Raw genomic sequence first — 20,160 nt, 5'->3', positions numbered from 1 at the left:
GAGACCCACTTCAGACCTAGGGACACATACAGACTGATAGTGAGGGGGTGGAAAAAGATATTCCATGGAAATGGAAATCAAAAGAAAGCTGGAGTAGCAATTCTCATATCAGACAAAATAGACTTTTTTTAAACATCTTTATTGGAGTATAATTGCTTTACAATGGTGTGTTAGTTTCTGCTTTATAACAAAGTGAATCAGTTATACATATACATATGTTCCCATCTCTCTTCCCTCTTGCATCTCCCTCCCTCCCACCCTCCCTATCCCACCCCTCTAGGTGGTCACAAAGCACCGAGCTGATCTCCCTGTGCTATGCGGCTGCTTCCCACTAGCTATCTATTTTACGTTTGGTAGTGTATATATGTCCATGCCACTCTCTCACTTTGTCACAGCTTACCCTTCCCCCTCCCCATATCCTCAAGTCCATTCTCTAGTAGGAAATAGACTTTAAAATAAAGACTATTACAAGAGACAAAGAAGGACACTACATAATGATCAAGGGATCAATCCAAGAAGATATAACAATTGTAAATATTTATGCACCCAACATAGGAGCACCTCAATACATAAGGCAAATGCTAACAGCCATAAAAGGGGAAATCGACAGTAACACAATCATAATAAGGGAATTTAACACCCCACTGTCACCAATGGACAGATCATCCAAAATGAAAATAAATAAGGAAAGACAAGCTTTAAATGATACATTCAAACAAGCTTTAAATGATACATTTAAAGACAAGCTTTAAATGATACATTAATTGATATTTATAGGACATGCCATCCAAAACCAACAGAATACACTTTCTTCTCAAGTGCTCATGGAACATTCTCCAGGATAGATCATATCCTGGATCACAAATCAAGCCTTGGTAAATTTAAGAAAATTGAAATCATATCAAGTATCTTTCCCGACCACCATGCTATGAGATTAGATATCAATTACAGGAAAAAATCTGTAAAAAATACAAACACATGGAGGCTAAACAATACAATACTTAATAACCAACAGATCACTGAAGAAATCAAAGAGGAGATCAAAAAATACCTAGAAACAAATGACAATGAAAACACAATGACCCAAAACCTATGGGATGGAGCAAAAGCAGTTCTAAGAAGGAAGTTTATAGCAATACAAGCCTACCTCAAGAAACAAGAAACATCTCAAATAAACAACCTAACCTTACACCTAAAGCAATTAGAGAAAGAAGAACAAAAAAAACCCCAGAGTTAGCAGAAGGAAAGAAATCATAAAGATCAGATCAGAAATAAATGAAAAAGAAATGTAGGAAACAATAGCAAAGATCAGTAAAACTAAAAGCTGGTTCTTTGAGAAGATAAACAAAATTGATAATCCATTAGCCAGACTCATCAAGAAAAAAAGCGAGAAGACTCAAATCAGTAGAATTAGAAATGAAAAAGGAGAAGTAACAACTGACACTGCAGAAATACAAAGGATCATGAGAGATTACTACAAGCAACTCTATGCCAATAAAATGGACAACCTGGAAGAAATGGACAAATTCTTAGAAAAGCACAACCTTCCAAGACTGAACCAGGAAGAAATAGGAAATATAAACAGACCAATCACAAGCACTGAAATTGAGACTGTGATTAAAAATCTTCCAACAAACAAAAACCCAGGACCAGATGGCTTCACAGGTGAATTCTATGAAACATTTAGAGAAGAGCTAACACCTATCCTTCTCAAACTCTTCCAAAATATAGCAGAGGGAGGAACACTCCCAAACTCATTCTACGAGGCCACCATCACCCTGATACCAAAACCAGACAAAGGTACTACAAAAAGAAAATAACAGACCAATATCACTGATGAATATAGATGCAGAGATCCTCAACAAAATACTGGCAAACAGAATCCAAGAACACATTAAAAGGATCATACACCATGATCAAGTGGGGTTTATCCCAGGAATGCAAGGATTCTTCAATATACGCAAATCAATCAATGTGATACACCATATTAACAAACTGAAGGATAAAAACCATATGATCATCCCAATAGATGCAGAAAAAGCTTTTGACAAAATTCAACACCGATTTATGATAAAAACCCTCCAGAAAGTAGGCATAGAGGGAACTTACCTCAACATAATAAAGGCCATATATGACAAATCCACAGCCAACATTGTTCTCAATGGTGAAAAACTGAACCATTTCCACTAAGATCAGGAACAAGGCAAGGTTGCCCACTCTCACCACTATTATTCAACATAGTTTTGGAAGTTTTAGCCACAGCAATCAGAGAAGAAAAAGAAATAAAAGGAATACAAATTGGAAAAGAAGAAGTAAAGCTGTCACTGTTTGCAGATGACATGATACTATACATAGAGAATCCTAAAGATGCTACCAGAAAACTACTAGAGCTAATCAATGAATTTGGTAAAGTAGCAGGATACAAAACTAATGCACAGAAATCTCTTGCATTCCTATACACTAATGATGAAAAATCTGAAAGAGAAATTAAGGAAACACTCCCATTTACCACTGCAACAAAAAGAATAAAATACCTAGGAATAAACCTACCTAAGGAGACAAAAGACCTGTATGCAGAAAACTATAAGACACTGATGAAAGAAATTAAAGATGATACAAACAGATGGAGAGATATACCATGTTCTTGGATTGGAAGAATCAACATTGTGAAAATGACTATACTACCCAAAGCAATCTACAGATTCAATGCAATCCCTATCAAACTACCAAAGGCATTTTTCACAGAACTAGAACAAAAAATTTCACAATTTGTGTGGAAACACAAAAGACCCCGAATAGCCAAAGCAACCTTGAGAAAGAAAAACAGAGCTGGAGGAATCAGGCTCCCTGACCTCAGACTATACTACAAAGCTACAGTCATCAAGAGAGTATGGTACTGGCACAAAAACAGAAATATAGATCAATGGAACAGGATAGAAAACCCAGAGATAAACCCACGTACCTATGGTCACCTTATTTTTGATAAAGGAGGCAAGAATATACAATGGAGAAAAGACAGCCTCTTCATAAGTGGTGCTGGGAAAACTGGACTGCTACATGTAAAAGAATGAAATTAGAACACTCCCTAACACCATACACAAAAATAAACTCAAAAGGGATTAAAGACCTAAATGTAAGGCCAGACACTATAAAACTCTTAGAGGGAAACATAGGCAGAACACTCTATGACATAAATCACAGCAAGATCCTTTTTGACCCACCTCCTAGAGAAATGGAAATGAAAACAAAAATAAACAAATGAGACCTAAGGAAACTTAAAAGCTTTTGCACAGCAAAGGAAACCATAAACAAGATGAAAAGACAACCCTCAGAATGGGAGAAAATATTTGCAAATGAAGCAACTGACAAAGGATTAATCTCCAAAATTTAAAAGCAACTCATGCAGCTCGATATCAAAAAAACAAACAACCCAATCCAAAAATGGGCAGAAGACCTAAATAGACATTTCTCCAAAGAAGATATACAGATTGCCAACAAACACATGAAAGAATACTCAACATCACTAATCATTAGAGAAATGCAAATCAAAACTACAATGAGATATCATCTCACACCAGTTAGAATGGCCATCATCAAAAAATCTACAAACGGTAAATGCTGGAGGCGGTGTGGAGAAAAGGGAACCCTCTTGCACTGTTGGTGGGAATGTAAGTTGATACAGCCACTATGGAGAACAGTATGGAGTTTCCTTAAAAAACTAAAAATAGAACTACCATACAACCCAGCAATCCCACTACTGGGCATATACCCTGAGAAAACCATAATTCAAAAAGAGTCATGTACCACAATGTTCATTGCAGCTCTATTTACAATAGTCAGGACATGGAAGCAACCTAAGTGTCCGTCAACAGATGAATGGATAAAGAAGATGTGGCACATATATACAATGGACTATTACTCAGCCATTAAAAAGAAATGAAATTGAGTTATTTGTAGTGAGGTGGATGGACCTAGAGTCTGTCATACAGAGTGAAGTAAGTTAGAAAGAGAAAAACAAATACCATATGCTAACACATATATATGGAATCTAAAAAAAAAATGGTTCTGAAGAACCTAGTGGCAGGAGAAGAATAAAAACGCAGATGTAGAGAATGGACTTGAAGACACAGAGAGGGGGAAGGGTAAGCTGGGACGAAGTGAGAGAGTGGCATGGACTTATATACACTACCAAATGTAAAGTAGATAGCTAGTGGGAAGCAGCCGCATAGCACAGGGAAATCAGCTCGGTGCTTTGTGACCACCTAGAGGGGTGGGATAGGGAGGGTGGGAGGGAGACGCAAGAGGGAAGAGATATGGGGATATATGTATGTGTATAGCTGATTCACTTTGTTATACAGCAGAAACTAACACAACAATGTAAAGCAATTATACTCCAATAAAGATGTTAACAAAAAAAAAGAAAAAAAGAAATGGCTGTTGTGCTGGGTGGGTGTAGAGTGGCATCTAGTGGAGAGGAAGAAAAAGTGACAAAGTGTCACAAGGATATTTGGAAGAGAATGTTTTCAAGGCTGGCAGAAAATCCAGGAAGGTGACTGGCACGTGCTTGTGTCCCCAGCAGGGGAAGTAGACAAACTGCCCTCGGCAGCACTCAGGGCTCCCTCCCATGTGCCTGAGCCCCACGTACTAATGGAAGACTCCCCCCTCCCCCTCCCCAGGCCTCTCTGGGTGCTGGGTCTCTGGGTCCTGTGGGCTCAGAGGCTCATCTTCCCTGTTCTGCTCCACCTGCCCCGTGTCCAGCTAAGGGCATTGCCTCCGCTGCCCCCAGTCCCCAGCTCTCAGGATAATTAAGACCATGTACATTAGCAATGTTCAAACACATTTTTCTGTTTCCACGTTTTGCTACTCCGAGTGCAGGAGCAATCTAAGGCCTGACTCCAGCCTTTTGTTTTCCCTGTTTGTAAACAAATCAATTTTCTTTGTGGTCCTGACAGGTCATTGGTCTGTAGCACCTTCATGTGACAGAGTCAGGCAGGACCTCTGTAGGTTCAGATCCCAATTTTACTGGAAGCAAAACCTGCGAAGTCTTCTTAAATAATGTATCACAAAGTCTTCCACTCTGTGAACACAGGATATCTTTCCATTTATTTGTGTCTTCTGTATTTTGGTTTAGCAATGCTTTGTAGTTTGTGGGAGATGGGATATCTCTGCAGATGGCAATATGGGGACAGAGATACCATTGCTGGACACCAGTAGGTGTCCGTGGACAGAAGGAGGATGTGGAACTAAATGGAAGAGTATTTTCCATACTATGTGGGAGGTGAGGCCTTAAGCAAAATAAAGAGGAACAATGAATCTCCAGATATCATGGAAGAAACTGGTCTGATTAATTTGACTGATTAAATTGTGCTTAATTTGTGAAATAGCAGTTTTGTTTTCAAATTACAAACAACTTGAACATAATCTTACTGTTTTTCCCCACCTAAAAATGTATCATAAATTAAGTATCTTTTCTTTCTTTGTATACATTTTTTGTAAGACCGAATTTTGGTCCTATTTGATAATGATTTATCATGTGATTAGTAGACACAGAGAACAGACTTGTGGTTGCCAAGGGGTAGGGGGGTAAAGGAGGGATGGATTGGGAGTTTGGGATTAGCAGATGCAAACTATTATACATAGGATGGATAAACAAGGTCCTACTGTACAGCACAGGGAACTATATTCAATATCATGTGATAAACCATAAAGGAAAAGAACATGAAAAAGAATGTGTATATATATATATATATCTGAACCACTTTTCCACACAGTGGAAATTAACACAACATTGTAAATCAACTATACTTCAACAAAATTTTTAAAAAAAATTTTTTTTAAATATCAAAAAGAAATCATGTGATTAGATGACTCATACAGATTCAATGTTTTAGCAATGGGAATAAAGACTCGGGGAGATGGTCTGAAAGAGGCCAGGTTAATTCTCAATGGTTGGATTAAATTGTATTGCATCTAGAAAGTAATCACCCGGTGTTTGCTTTTTGCTGGATCCTTCGGTCATTGTAAAGACAGAGCCCAGCGCTCCTGTATTATCTAATTAAGAAAAACTGAAAAAGACGCATCTCTAGCTAAAAACCGTGACCCGTGTTCTGTGAGGTGGGGGCTAAATTTCAAGTGTAAGAACAAAAGACAGTGGAAAGCATTTATCTCAGTATAAGAACAAGTTTATACAGAGTGTAGCCAGTGAGCTGGGCTTTCAGTTTTCGTGGAGCCAAATACGCTCATCTCTGGGCTGAAAGGAGGGCATGTGGATGTCGCTGGAAGAGTGAAAACAACATAGGCTGGTTTGTTTTTTACCTTTTGGCCCCGCTACGCGGCATGGGGGATCTTAGTTCCCTGACCAGGGATCGAACCCACGGCTCCTGCATTGTGAGCGTGGACTCTTAACCACTGGACCGCCAGGGAAGTCCCCTGTTTATTAATCCTGTAGATGTAACTTGTAGGGAATAGGAGGACCCTGATGACCGTGCTAATGGGCAAACGCACAGTATGTCCATGAGGTGGCGCGAGGACCATATTCTGTGACCTGTGGAAGGATGTGCGGTATTTGCCTGCGGTGCTCCCAGCAGCTGTGCTGGTGAGCATCCTGCGTGGCGGGGACGGCTGGGTGCTGAGACCAGGATGAAGGTAGTCATGGTTTGGGGGAAAGTTAACAGAGAGCAAGGAGCTGAAGTCTTGGAGCAATGACGGGGTAGGCCCGGCAGCTATTGCGTCCCTGCGGTGAATCCATGTATGGCCCTAAGCAAGATGCTGAAAGAGCACAGTCCCCAGCAGAGAGGTCCAGCAAGGCAGCAGTGTAACCAAGGAGACGCCAACTCCGGTGATGGAAGCAGCGGGTGGAACCTTCAGAGAATCGGCTCAGGACACGTGGGAACTGTGGGTGAGTGTCCACGATTCTGAGGCAGCGGGTGGAGGGTTGACGGGAGGCCAGGGGGTGAGGCGCTCCAGGCCCCACCTGCACAGAGCCAGGGGTGATCCAGGCAGTGGGTGGGCTGTGAGGTCGACACCTGGGGGCATCAGACAGCAGGTGTGCCAATTTTTCAGATGCTGGTTACTACTATAATTAATTTTGTGAAGGATGGAAATATTGATGGCATCATCGCTTAAAATTCACTGTGGGTAACGTTTGCTTTGTTTTACCAAGAGCCCAAATTGACCTTTTTTAGTCTTTTATATGATGTACATATTATTTTGATAATGTTATTTAAGAAATAAAATTTCCAAATTGTGTTACATTTTTAAACAATATTGAATATTTTTAAATTACATTTTCAGAAGTTTCTTTTTTGAATGTTCACCAATCTCACCATGTATTGCTTTCGTCCAGTGTTTATTGATGTTGCTTTGACCTTGAGGAAGAGGTTTACATTATCAACAAAATTAAATCTAGACATTCTACGTCATTGTTGCATGTACATATATAATTATTACTGTATAAATACATATATAAGTACAATATAAATATAACATTAGATACATATATGTGTGTTTGTATATGTGTGTGTAAATATTTCATGCTTAATCTTTAGCCAGTGCAATAGTGGGTTTTTAAAAAAAAAAAAACAACTCTCATTTTAACTTCACTTGATGGCTTTTAAAGATTTAAAAAGTTCATTATCACATAAATCATATCAATGTTTTGTTAGGTCAGTCTCCCAAGGCAATAGAAGTAAAAGCAAAAATAAACAAATGGGGCTTAATCAGACAAGTTTTTATACAGCAAAGGAAACCATAAACAAAATGAAAAGAAACCTACGGAATGGGAGAAAATATTTGCAAATGATGTGACTGACAAGGGATTAATTTCCAAAATATCCAAACAGCTCATACAACTCAATAACAAAAAAACAAACAACCCAATCGAAAAATGGGCAGAAGACCTAAATAGACATTTATCCAAAGAAGACATACAGATGGCCAACTGGCACATGAAAAAATGCTCATGATCTCTAATTATTAGAGAAGTGCAAATCAAAACTACAATGAGGTACCACCTCACACTGGTCAGAATGGCCATCATTAAAAAGTCTACAGATAACAAATGCTGCAGAAGGAGTGGAGAAAAGGGAACCCTCCTACACTGTTGGTGGGAATGTAAATTGGTGCAGCCACTATGGAGAACAGTTTGGATGTTCCTCAAAAAAACAGAATTACCATATGATCCAGCAACCCCACTCCTGGGCATATATCTGGACAAAACTATAATTCAAAATGATACATGCACCCCAATGTTCATTGCAGCACTATTTACAATAGCCAAGACATGGAAACAACCTAAATGTCCATCAACAGATGAATGGATAAAGATGTGGTGTGTGTATACACATACACACACACACATACAATGGAATATTACTCAGTCACAAAAAAAGAATGAAATAATGCCATTTGCCGCAACATGGATGGACCTAGAGATTATCATACTAAATGAAGTAAGTCAGAAAGAGAAAGACAAATACTATATGATATCACTTATATATGGAATCTAAAATATGACACAAATGAACTTATCTATGAAACAGAAACAGACTCACAGACATAGAGAACGGACTTGTGGTCGCCAAGAGGGAGGTGTCGGGGAGGGATGGATTGGGAGTTTGGGATTAGCAGATGCAAACTATTATACAGAGAATGGATAAACGACAAGGTCCTATTGTATAGCATAGGGAACTATATTCAATATCCTATGATAAGCCATAATGGAAAAGAATCTGAAAAAGAATGTATGTATATGTATAACTGAATCACCTTGCTGTACAGCAGAAATTAACACAACATTGTAAATCAACTATACTTCAATAAATTTTTTTAAAAAGATTTTAAAAGTTCAGTGTTGTTATTATTCACTCCATTGTTCATTCATGATATAAATTTTCACTTGCTTTAGCTACAGTACTTAGAAAATGTAGGTCCAGGAAGAAGAACGGATGGCATGTTTTCCAAATAATCATGTTGTATTGTGATCTAAAGTAAAGTGAGATGGAATCTGAAAATGTTTTACTGCGATCTGATTCTTTTCCTTGGCTTCATTTCCAAGCAATGAGTAGAAAGAAGGAATCTTATTGTCTTGTTTTACCCCTTGATTAAATGTAAAAAAATTTAATGATAAAAAATAATGAAGCTGATTTTCTTTTTATAAATTTATTTATTTATTTATTTATTTTTGGCTGTGTTGGGTCTTCGTTTCTGTGCGAGGGCTTTCTCCAGTTGCGGCGAGCGGGGGCCACTCTTCATTGCGGTGCGCAGGCCTCTCACTGTCGCGGCCTCTTGTTGCGGAGCACAGGCTCCAGATGCACAGGCTCAGCAGTTGTGGCTCACGGGCCCAGTTGCTCCGCGGCATGTGGGATCTTCCCAGACCAGGGCTCGAACCCGTGTCCCCTGCATTGGCAGGCAGATTCTCAGCCACTGCGCCACCAGGGAAGCCCCTGAAGCTGATTTTCAATATTTTTTAAACTCATAGAAATGAATAGGCTGTAAGGGCAGTTCACAAATTGCAATAATTATTTAATATCTTTAGAAATTACTGGGCACTCTCAATGCAATTTGATGGTGTGTGTCAAAGATCCTGCACAGGTGTTAGTGACAACTGAAGACACTTTGAACATAATAAATGACCCTTTGACTAATAAATTTGTGCTAAAATGAGCAGCAACCCTCAGGGGTCGTTATATCACCATTTACAAAAGGATGGGTACCTCCCTCTTCTGATGCAGGTTCCAGGACTCCATTCTACTTTCTGAACACCCACCACAGTCCAGGACTAAGGTGAAACCATCTCTGCTCAGTTCAGTAAACATACGTGTCTACTAAGACCTAAGACTTGACCCTGCTCTTTACAAGATTATTTGAAATTACAGCAGTTTCAATTCATATGCAGCCAATGTTCTTAGGAGAAGATGCACCTACACTGCCCTCCCTTCTGCTTCAAAATCTGTAATTCCGGTTATAAGATAAATAAGTACAAGGGGTGTAATGTACAACATGATAGTTATAATGATCACAACTGCTGTATGGTATATATGAAAGGCGTTAAGAGAGTCAATCTTAAAGGTTCTTATGAACCCAGGAGGAAATCAGGCTGCTACCAGATGAAGGGGGTGCAGTCTCTGGCAGTCAAATGTACCAGCCCTTATACTTGGGCTTCCCGAAAACACTTCCTGTGCTTGTCCCTGGGGGAGGGGCCTCAGCCACCCACGTCCAGGCATTTGCATGTAGTCCCTAGAGGGCGTGGAGATCCTGGCTGAAGGACCGTTCAGGGTGGGGCTTCTGAGATTATCAAAGATGGGGCAGGCAGACCCCTCCGGCTTCCAGATCTGGGTCTTTCGCAACTTATCTGGGTGGCCACTTATTTATTTATTCAGATCAGGCCATCCATTTCACTGAATTACATGTGTTTATTTCATGCCTCTGAGCCTTCACTCCATTTCTTTTAAAAGAAGCATAGAAAGGCAAAATACAATGTCGCAGTTCTGCTTAATCCGGTGCAAGGCTTAAAAACCAGACTTTCCTCAATTTCCTCATTCGTTGAAATGGAGACGACATAAGGAAACCACTAGAACAGTAGCATGCCACGTCATTTAGGGGCTGAAACGTGACACTATTTAAGGACAGCTGCCCCCTGTTAGGCCCTTAAAATACTGAGCACCTGGTTTGTGGTGACCCCGCCATCATTGAACGTTAATTGAGTAAGTTCGTTCCTTAAAGACGCATTTATACATTGCCGCCTACAGATGGCGCCAGAGACCGCGATCCGCGGCCTAGGGCCCAGAGCACTTTCTGGTCCGGCGCGCTGGAACCCCACATGTCTCAGCCTTCGACCTTCTCACTCTCGCAGGACACACTAATCACGCACACGAGCCCCTCACCTCTCATTCACTCTCTCTCACACGCACTCGCACACTCTCACCTGTACCGTCTCTCTCTGATACATGCTGTAGAAGTTTCTCCCAATATACAGCATTAAGTAGCCCTGGCAGATCCCATGGCCCGGAAGCCTAAAACACGTGCTCTGGCTCCTTGAGAAAACATATGCTGACCCTTTCAGCTGGCGCTTTGCAGGACTTCTCGTGCCCGTCACCCACAGCACCTCCAGGCCATCAGTGGCCGCAGTCCCCGTGACAACCATCCGGCTCCCCGTGGGTTTCCAAGAGGCTCCCACTGAGAAACTGCTTTCAGGTCTTTTGTCTCCTATTGACTGCCTCTCCAAATCTTTATCCTACTTTTAGGGATAATGCTTAAACAGTAAAATATTATTTAATTATTTTACTTAGTTTGCACACTTACGATTCCAAAGCCTGGGGCTGTCAGGAAGGGCTTCTGAGAGATGCGGTCTGAGCTGATGGGAGGCAAGGGGGGAAGCTGCCGAGGAGGAGAGGTAACAGGAGTTACAACCACTTCTTTATGGGCACTTTCTGTTTGTCAGATGTTTTCTCGGACTGTTACTGCTTCTCTAATCAGAGTATTACTGAGAAGGAAATGAAATCAGAGGTTTGAGGGTGGGGACTTAAGAGGAGATAGAAGAGCTGGGGCTGGAACCAGTCTCGCTGTCCAGCCAGGTACTCTTAACTTCTGGGCGTCCTCCTTTTCTGAGGCCTCTGCATCCTAAGAGGCCTATGGGGTGCCAGGAGATCCACTGCTAATGTTATTAAAGGAGATGAGGCCAAGATCCATCTCCAGGAAAATCCATGAAGGTCACTAGACCTGGGCTGCCCAGTACTGTAGCCACCAGCCCCATGTGGCCGCTGAGCACCTGAAATGTGTCTTATCTGAATTGAGATGTGCAGTGAGCGTAAAATGCTTCAAAACTAGATTTTGAAGACATTATAAGAAAAGTGATTTCAACTATTTCATTTTGAGATCTTTTAAACATTGATGACTCATTGAAATAACATTTTACCAAATAAAATTATTTTGACTTGTTTCCTTTTACTTCATTTAAAGTGGCTACTAGAAAATTTATAATTAGATATGTGGGTTACATTCTCCTGGACATCCTGGTCTAGACTCAGAGACCCTCCAACTTCCGCCAGCTGGTCCGACTCGGCTGTGGCTCAGATCTCCAGCAGCAGCTGAAAGGTTGAATCAGTCAACGGGGGAAACTCGGTTCAGCATGTAGTAGAGGACTCCAACCAGGATCTGATTAAGGAAAAAGAGCATCATCTCTCCAGCCTGGGTGCTGAAACCTAGTCCTGCCTACAGCTCCTGGAGCAGAGGGCCCAAGGGTCCCTAAGTGTACACAATAGGTCTGGGATTGAGTTGGCCTCGGCAACACTTGCTGTATTAATAAATTACTCCATTCCCCAAACTTTGTTCTGTCATATTTGCCTTTTGTAGAAAACTGAGAAGCAAAAAAGAAATTACATAAGATTGGACTTGCCTCTCTACTAGATCCTCCTCTGGCCTCCAACTCCTTCTGAAGGTGATTCAGCTCTTGAGTGAGATCCACCTACAAGGGGCTTTTAATTTTTAAAATTTTTTAGAAGATTCTTAGTTACACATTTAATGAGACTTGTATAGGACTTGTACAGGGTAAAATCTGTAAAACTTTGCTGAAGGATGTGAAAATTGATTTTTTTATTGAAGTATAGTTAATTTACAATATTAGTTTCAGGTGTACAGCATACTGATTCCATATTTTTACAGATTATACTCCATTAAAAGCTATCTATTCTATACATAATAGTTTGTATTTCTTAATCCCTTAATCCCATACCCTCCTCCCTTCCCTCTCCCCACTGGTAACCACTAGTTTGTTTTCTATATTTTGAGCCTGTTTCTGATTTGCTATATACATTCATTTGTATTATTGTTTAGTTCCACATATAAGTGATATAATACAGTATTTCTCTTTCTCTGTCTGACTTATTTAACTAAGCATAATAAATACCCTCTAGATCCATCCAATTGTTGCAAATGACAGAATTTCATTCTCTATGGCTGAGTAATATTCCATTGTATGTATATACCATATCTTCTATAAGGGGCTTTTTATACTGAAGGATCTCTTCCCACCCTATTCATACCAGGCCTCTTTAATCTGATTGTATTTTGATTTACTTCTAGCAAAAATGAGATTTTTACTAAAGACAAAGAAGTTACCACAAACATTCTTTATTGAAGTAAATTATCACAAGCATTTTTACTCAACATTTTAAATGAATTGCGCTTGCATTAATTAATTACAATTCATTAATATTACTTCATATATATTTGTAAATATGTCATGCTTAATCTGTAAACCACACAATGGTAGGTAAAATTCTCATTTACTCTGACTCATACATTTTTAAGATTAAAACATTCAGCTTTGCTAATTAATATTGACCCTTCACTAATACCTGATGTAAATTCTCACTTCAGCTAAACTATTTAGAATATGTGGGTCCAGTTTGATGGACACACAACCTATTTGCTAAGGAATCATGTGGTACCAAGGGAAGGTGAGATGGGATTTGGCCGTGCTTAATTCCCATCCTATGAGATAGATTCTTCGTCTTGATTTTATTGTCAGTCAATGACTAGAAAGAAGATATTGCAAATTGCCACCTTGTTTTACTGTGCATTAAAATGTAAGAGTGAAGATGTAGCAATAATCATGAAGCTGATTTGAAATAGTTTTGAGATTCAAAATATGAGGTCATAATGGCAGTTCATAAATTGTACATATTTTAAATATCCATATTACTGAACACTCAATGAAATTTGAGAATTTGTTGTTGTTTTTAGACACGTCCCCACATATTTTGACCTTCTTTCTTCATATATAAAAAAACATGGACAGGTTTTAGTTCTTGAGTGACAGTTGCAGACATATTTAACATTTGATTAATGAAGTAATCATAAAAGGCTCCAGCCATCTCACAGCTACCCGCTAGGTGGCGCTATGTCAAAGTCTATGATAGGATTTGGCTCTTCCCTGTTCTGATCCAGGTTTCCTGCCTCCTAGATTCTACTTTCTGAAATGCTCACCAGAAAGCAAGGACCCATCTGATCCTGTGACGGCTCAGTTTTGTAAAAACCCCTGCCTCTTGACAACTAGCTATCCTAACTACGTGGTCCTCACAAGACTATGAAAATTTATAGCAGTTTAAATTCTGCTATGGGCTGAACGGTGTCCCCCCTGCCCGCCCCACCAAATTCATATGTTCGAAGCCCTAACCCCCGGTATCTCAGGATGAAACTGTATTTGGAGAGAAGTCCTTTAATGAGGGGATTCAGTTCAAATGAGGCCATTAGGTGAGCCCTAATTCAATCTGACTAGTGTCCTTATGGGAAGAGGAGATTAAGAGATACAGAGAGAAACCAAATGTGCACAAGTCCAGAGGAAAGACCATGTGAGGACACAGAGAGAAGACAGCCGTCTGCCAGCCAAGGAGGAAGGCTTCCAAAAAAATTTCTTTTTTAAAATTTTCTCAAGTTCTAAAAAGGGTGGCTAGAATTTAGACATTGATAACTAAACCATTACTGAGTACCAACTCTACACCTGGTAATATGTATGCAACTTTGTCACCTGCCCAATATGCTAGTGACTGGCTCCGTGTGACTACTGAGCCCTACCAATGTGGTCACATTTGTAAAAATTCCAACATTTTAGATACATTAAGTTAAAAATATATGATTTACGTTTATTTCACCATTTTTGTTTTCTTTTTTCCAATATACTTTTTATTTATTTTTTGGCTGCATTGGGTCTTTGTTGCTGCGCGCGGGCTTTCTCTAGTTGTGGAGAGCAGGGGCTACTCTTCGTTGCGGTGCGCGGGCTTCTCATTGGGGTGGCTTCTCTTGTTGCAGAGCACGGGGTCTAGGTGCATGGGCTTCAGTAGTTGTGGCACGTGGGCTCAGTAGTTGTGGCTCGCGGGCTCTAGAGCGCAGGCTCAGTAGTTGTGGTGCACAGGCTTAGTTGCTCCGCGGCATGTGGGATCTTCCTGGCCCAGGGATCAAACCCATGTCCCCTGCATTGGCAGGCAGATTCTTAACCACTGCACCACCAGGGAAGTCCCTTCAATATGTTTTTTAAGGAGATTCAAGATGTGTGTAATTTTCTGATCTGGAAGATGGGAGATTGTAGCCCCTCCCCCCAACTCCTTAAACTTCTCAGCCCTGCTCTGGGTTAATGTCTCAGCCAAAGAGGACTTGTAGGGTAGCTGGAGGTGAGTCTGGACATATCTTCCACCTCAGCCTAATGATGGACAACACACGAATGGAAAAAAAACATTGCAAAGCATATATCTGAAAAGGGGTTAATATCCAGAATAGATAGAGAACTCCCACAACTCAACTACAAACAAACAACCTGACTTTAAAAATGCGTAAAAGACTGGAATAGGCATTTCTCCAAAGAAGATACATGAATGGCTGATAAGTGCCTGAAAAAATGCTCCGCATCAGTAATCATGAGGAAGATACAAATCAGAACCACAATGAGATACCATCACACATATATTGGGATATTAAATATTAAAATACAGAAGAGTGTTGGCAAAATTGGGGAGAAATTAGAACCCTTGTGCACTGTTGAAGGGAATGTAAAATGGTGCAGCCATTACAGGAAACAGGATAGCAGTTTCTCAAAAAATTAAAAATAGAATTATCATGTGATCCAGCAATTCCACTTCTGGGTATCTACCCAAAAGAATTCAAGGTAGGGTCTTGAAGAGATATTTGTCCACCCGTGTTCATAACAGCATTATTTTCGATAGCTAAAAGGTAGAAGCAACCCAAGTGTCCACTGACAGAGGAATGGATAAGCAAAATGGGTCTATCCGTACAATGGGATATCATTATTCAGCTTTAAAAAGGAAGGAAATCCTGACATATGCTACAATACAGATGAAACTTGAGGACCTTATGCTAAGTGAAAGAAGTCAGTCACAAAAGGACAAGTACTGTATGATTCCACTTACATGAGGTAGATACCTAATCAGATATCTAGTCAGATTCAGAGACAAAGTAGAATGGTGCTGTTTAGGATATCCCAGGATACCCCTCCAGGCAGCCACCATGGCTGAACACTTTGAAGAAACAAGCACATGTCCCGTGTGCCTGGCCTTCACTGAGAAACCCGTGTACTTGAAATGTCCCTCCTGATGGCCGTCATGGAGCAGTGGACCGCACGTATGCCAGTGGGGCTGGCCGGGTGCCATATGACCACACAGGTAAGCAACACGAGGAGGTTCAGTGCACACGCAGACCAGGGAGAGGTTCTCCTAATAAGGAAGAAGAATGTAGGGCGAAGCGACACAGGGGGGACTGTTCCAGTCCCAGCGCACCAAGCCCGCAATCCCAGAGAGGCTGTGGGTCTTTCCGTGGTGCTTTCCCAACAGTCCCTACAGGTGCGTCTTACTCAGGCTTGGGCATCATCGTTAGTGCGAAAAGCACGCAGAGGGTCCACATGCTTGTGGTCAGCTCATAGATGCTGAGCGCGGAAGGCAGAACCTAGGACAGCTGGGTCACCTTCTGCCAGGTCTGGGTCATCACTCCTTAGAAGCCGGCCCAACGCAGATAAGTTTAGTGCATGTGGCAGCATTATGGCCGGGAGCCCTAGAAATCCTGAAATCCTTGAGCTATGCACCCTGGGGACAGTGACAAATAAGAACTCAAGGTGCCTGGTGCCCATCCCCCTTGCCACAACTCTCTAGCGCAGCCATGTTGGAGAGCATTGCTGCTCACCCCCATCTCCCCTCCAGAGTGCACTAGCCCACCTCCGGACTGCTACCCGAGCAAGGATAGCCACCTCTCTCAATGAATACATACATGTGACAAAGAAAAGGAAGACTGGAGGTAAAAATAACATATGGCTAATAAGGGTTATTTTTATTTTTATTTTTAAAAAATATTTATTTATTTATTTGGTTGCACCAGGTCTTAGTTGCGGCAGGCAGGCTCCTTAGTTGCAGCTCGCGGGCTCCTTAGTTGTGACATGTGAACTCTTAGTTGCGACATGCATGTGGGATCTAGTTACCTGACCAGGGATCAAACCCGGGTCCCCCTGCATTGGGAGTGCAGAGTCTTAACCACTGCACCACCAGGGAAGTCCCATGGGTTATTTTTAAGTGGCAATATGTCAGTGTTCTCATATCTTCTGAATTTGAGTGTCTTCATGGCAGAGGATTCTCAAGAACAGTAGAATGCACTGCCTACAATTAAATGTCTCCCACCAAGAAAAGTCTTTTAAACAAGTGTGAGATCCCATGCCACAGATGGCTGATGTCGTTGCACCATCGTTGCATCATGGAGACTGAAATGGTCTTGGAAGAGGTGAGGAAGACAGTGGCGATCGAGATGAGCTTCAGAACGGGCAGGAGGGGCGATGGGGACCAGCCATTGAATCACAGCCTGCAGGTCAGGACCACACGTAGACTGATTCATTCGCATTGCTTTAGGTCACCTTGAGCAACTAAGCCAAACCAAGGGCTCTGTTTCTCATTTCTTTCACGTTCCTCTCCTTTGATTTCCTTCAATTCACCAAGAAGAATGGCCCAGCAGCACCTTGGTCCATGCTTGTTAATCAACCATATCCACAACTCCCCACCCCGGGTCCACATCAAGCAAAGCCCCCTGAGTAATTTCTGAGAGGCACCACCAATGTCCCGATGGTCACTGTGGGTTCTCGTAGACCCTCCCGACCCCGTGCAGGACCTGTTAGAGGATCTTCCCAGTGACAGAGCAGAGGAAGAGGCCCCGTCTAGAGCCAAGATAAGCTCGCCTCTCTTTGAGATAAAAACGCTGCTTTCTTGGTTTCTTTCCTTTTCAATCAAATTTGAAAGCTGACCAGGTACATTAGGGATGATATATACCATTTCCATGGTGGGCCGGGAAGGGGAGTATTGAATGAGAGTCTTTTACCGACTGATACCTGATCCAAGAGGGCATTTACAAATGATGGCATCAGTCATAAACTACACTGTGGGGGAACTTTCGCTTGGCAGCAATATTCCTCCTTGGATGAAGAACTTTGGCATCACCGACCAAACTGGACTCGAGAGACACATCCTTCAGGAAAGCTTGTGCCTTTTCCAAAGGTGTCCTCTACCCTTGCTTTTGGGACCTTTGACCTGACCACAGCTTCCCATCTGGTTTCCTAAAGTCACCAAGAGAACAGAACGAAGACCTGTGTGAACAGGTCCTCATTGTGTTTTCTTTGCAGTTGCAGGTGGTGTCAGGAACAAGGGAAAGTGTGACATAGTCTGGAAGCACTCACTTGCTGAGGAAAAAAAACATGCTGGCTTTCGTGGGCAGAGCTGGCCTCATCCAGGTTCCAGCTGGGATTGGCCAGGAGATGAGTCCACAGGGATGGGTCAGAATACAGGGTCGGGCCAGAGACATGGAATTCCCCAGGCCTCTTCCGCCTGGGGCCAGGAAGGACAAGTTTCTAGTTTTCACCTGTTTCTGGAAGTTGCCTGACAACCAGTCCTTGTCTACACACTGTTGGCCAAGTGTTGTCTGGCTCAGAAACACATTTAAACTGAAGAGCCTTCACACTGAGTGGCCAGGGCAGCTATAGAACATTCTAGTTGCAAAGGAGATGAGACAGGCATGGGCCCCAGTGGAGTTCAGGAAAGAGATGGGGGCTGATCCCAGAGTTGAGGTGGTCCTTCCTACTCTTCTCTATGACCAAGAGGCATCAATCTGAGAGTTTCTTCAAAATTGTCTTGGAATTCTCAGGCCCAAATTCTGTGTCCTCCCACTCGTGGGGACAGGAACCTTGGACGTAGGTGACCACTGCAAGGGCACTGCCTGTATCTTCCTCATCAGTTCTCACCCCAGTGCTCAGCCCTGGACAACCCGTCTTAGGCCCCAAAAATGTCTAATGTACATCCCCCCACCCCGGACTGGGATCCAGTTCAGGGGTGGAGAGGGTCCCTCCTCAGCTTGTCCAGGCCTGCTGGGTCCACACCAAGCCAGGGGCCTGCCCGGGCTCTAATCCAGATCAGGAATGAGACAGGTGGGCTCCTGAAGCATCCCTCCCTCACCCCTGACCCTGCTGTTCTGATTACATCTAGCACAGGAGTGCCCGGCCTTGCTCTTCATCTCTGCTGACAGGTGGGCCCCCTGCTGGGAATCCTCTAGGACCTGGGTGTTGACCTTACTGTCTGTGTCCCCAGGGCTTCACTTAGTGCCTGGCATGTGTACGTGAGCCCAGGAAGAACCTACAAATGCATGGTCAGATCAGGCCATCTAACTACTCCAAAGCAAGGAGCAACCAGGGGAGGGGAGCTTATGTCTTCCTCATCTTCTGATCTCTAGTATTGCACTGTCCCATGGTGGCCACGAGTCAGAGGTGCCTGCTCATATTTAAATTAATGAAAGCAAATCAAATGAAACATTCAGTCCCCCATCACACTAGCCCCGTTTCAAGGGCCCAATCAATAGAGAACATTTCCATCCTCACAGAACATTCTCTTGGGCAGCTGCCCACCACTGGATCTGTTCCTTGAAGTCATTTAACCCAAAGCATGTGCATCACAGTTGGATTTGCAGGCGAATAAGACTGGAAGCTAGAGCTAGAAGGATCTGGTGGAAACGGGGAAGTGACAAGTTGAAAGCGGATCCTCTTTCTCAGTGAGGGTTTGCAAACGTGGTCAACGTCTTGGGGAAGGGCTCTGGCTCCAGGGAGCCCAGGGAAGGCTGAGAACCCAGAGGAAGGAGCCGGGTGATGCTGAGTGAGCCAGCATGGCCTCCACTGGAGGGGGAGGCACGGGTGAGCCGCTCTCTCTAATAACTTTATTGCTCATGTTTGTGTCTCTAAAGAATGGCTTGTGGAGAGCATATACGACTCAAGCGAGGACGAAGACTCTCTAGGTAGGGAACCACTCGGGTAGGATCCAATGGGCGAGGGTCCCCGGCAGCAATCAGGTTACACATGCCCCTTTGGAGACTGAGGAAGATGCATATGAAATAAGAAAGAAGAAGGAAATATGTGTGAGGGCTTGTTTTGCTCTTTTCATATATTAATGACATAATAGTGGGAGATACTTAGCCTATGGCGTTCAAATGTCTTTTGCTATTTAAGATTATCTTTCCCATAAGAATTGGTCTTTTCTGCCTTTGCCAAAGTAAAGCCTTTGCTTACATTTGGTTCGCATCTCTTGGGAATAAAGCACAAGTGTTACTGGGTTGGGGTTTGGGGGGTGAGCTGGGACG

This window comes from Balaenoptera borealis, assembly GCF_965194805.1.
Source record: "Balaenoptera borealis genome assembly, chromosome: 14".
NCBI lineage: Eukaryota > Metazoa > Chordata > Mammalia > Artiodactyla > Balaenopteridae > Balaenoptera > Balaenoptera borealis.
Note: the sequence above shows the minus strand (reverse complement) of the source record.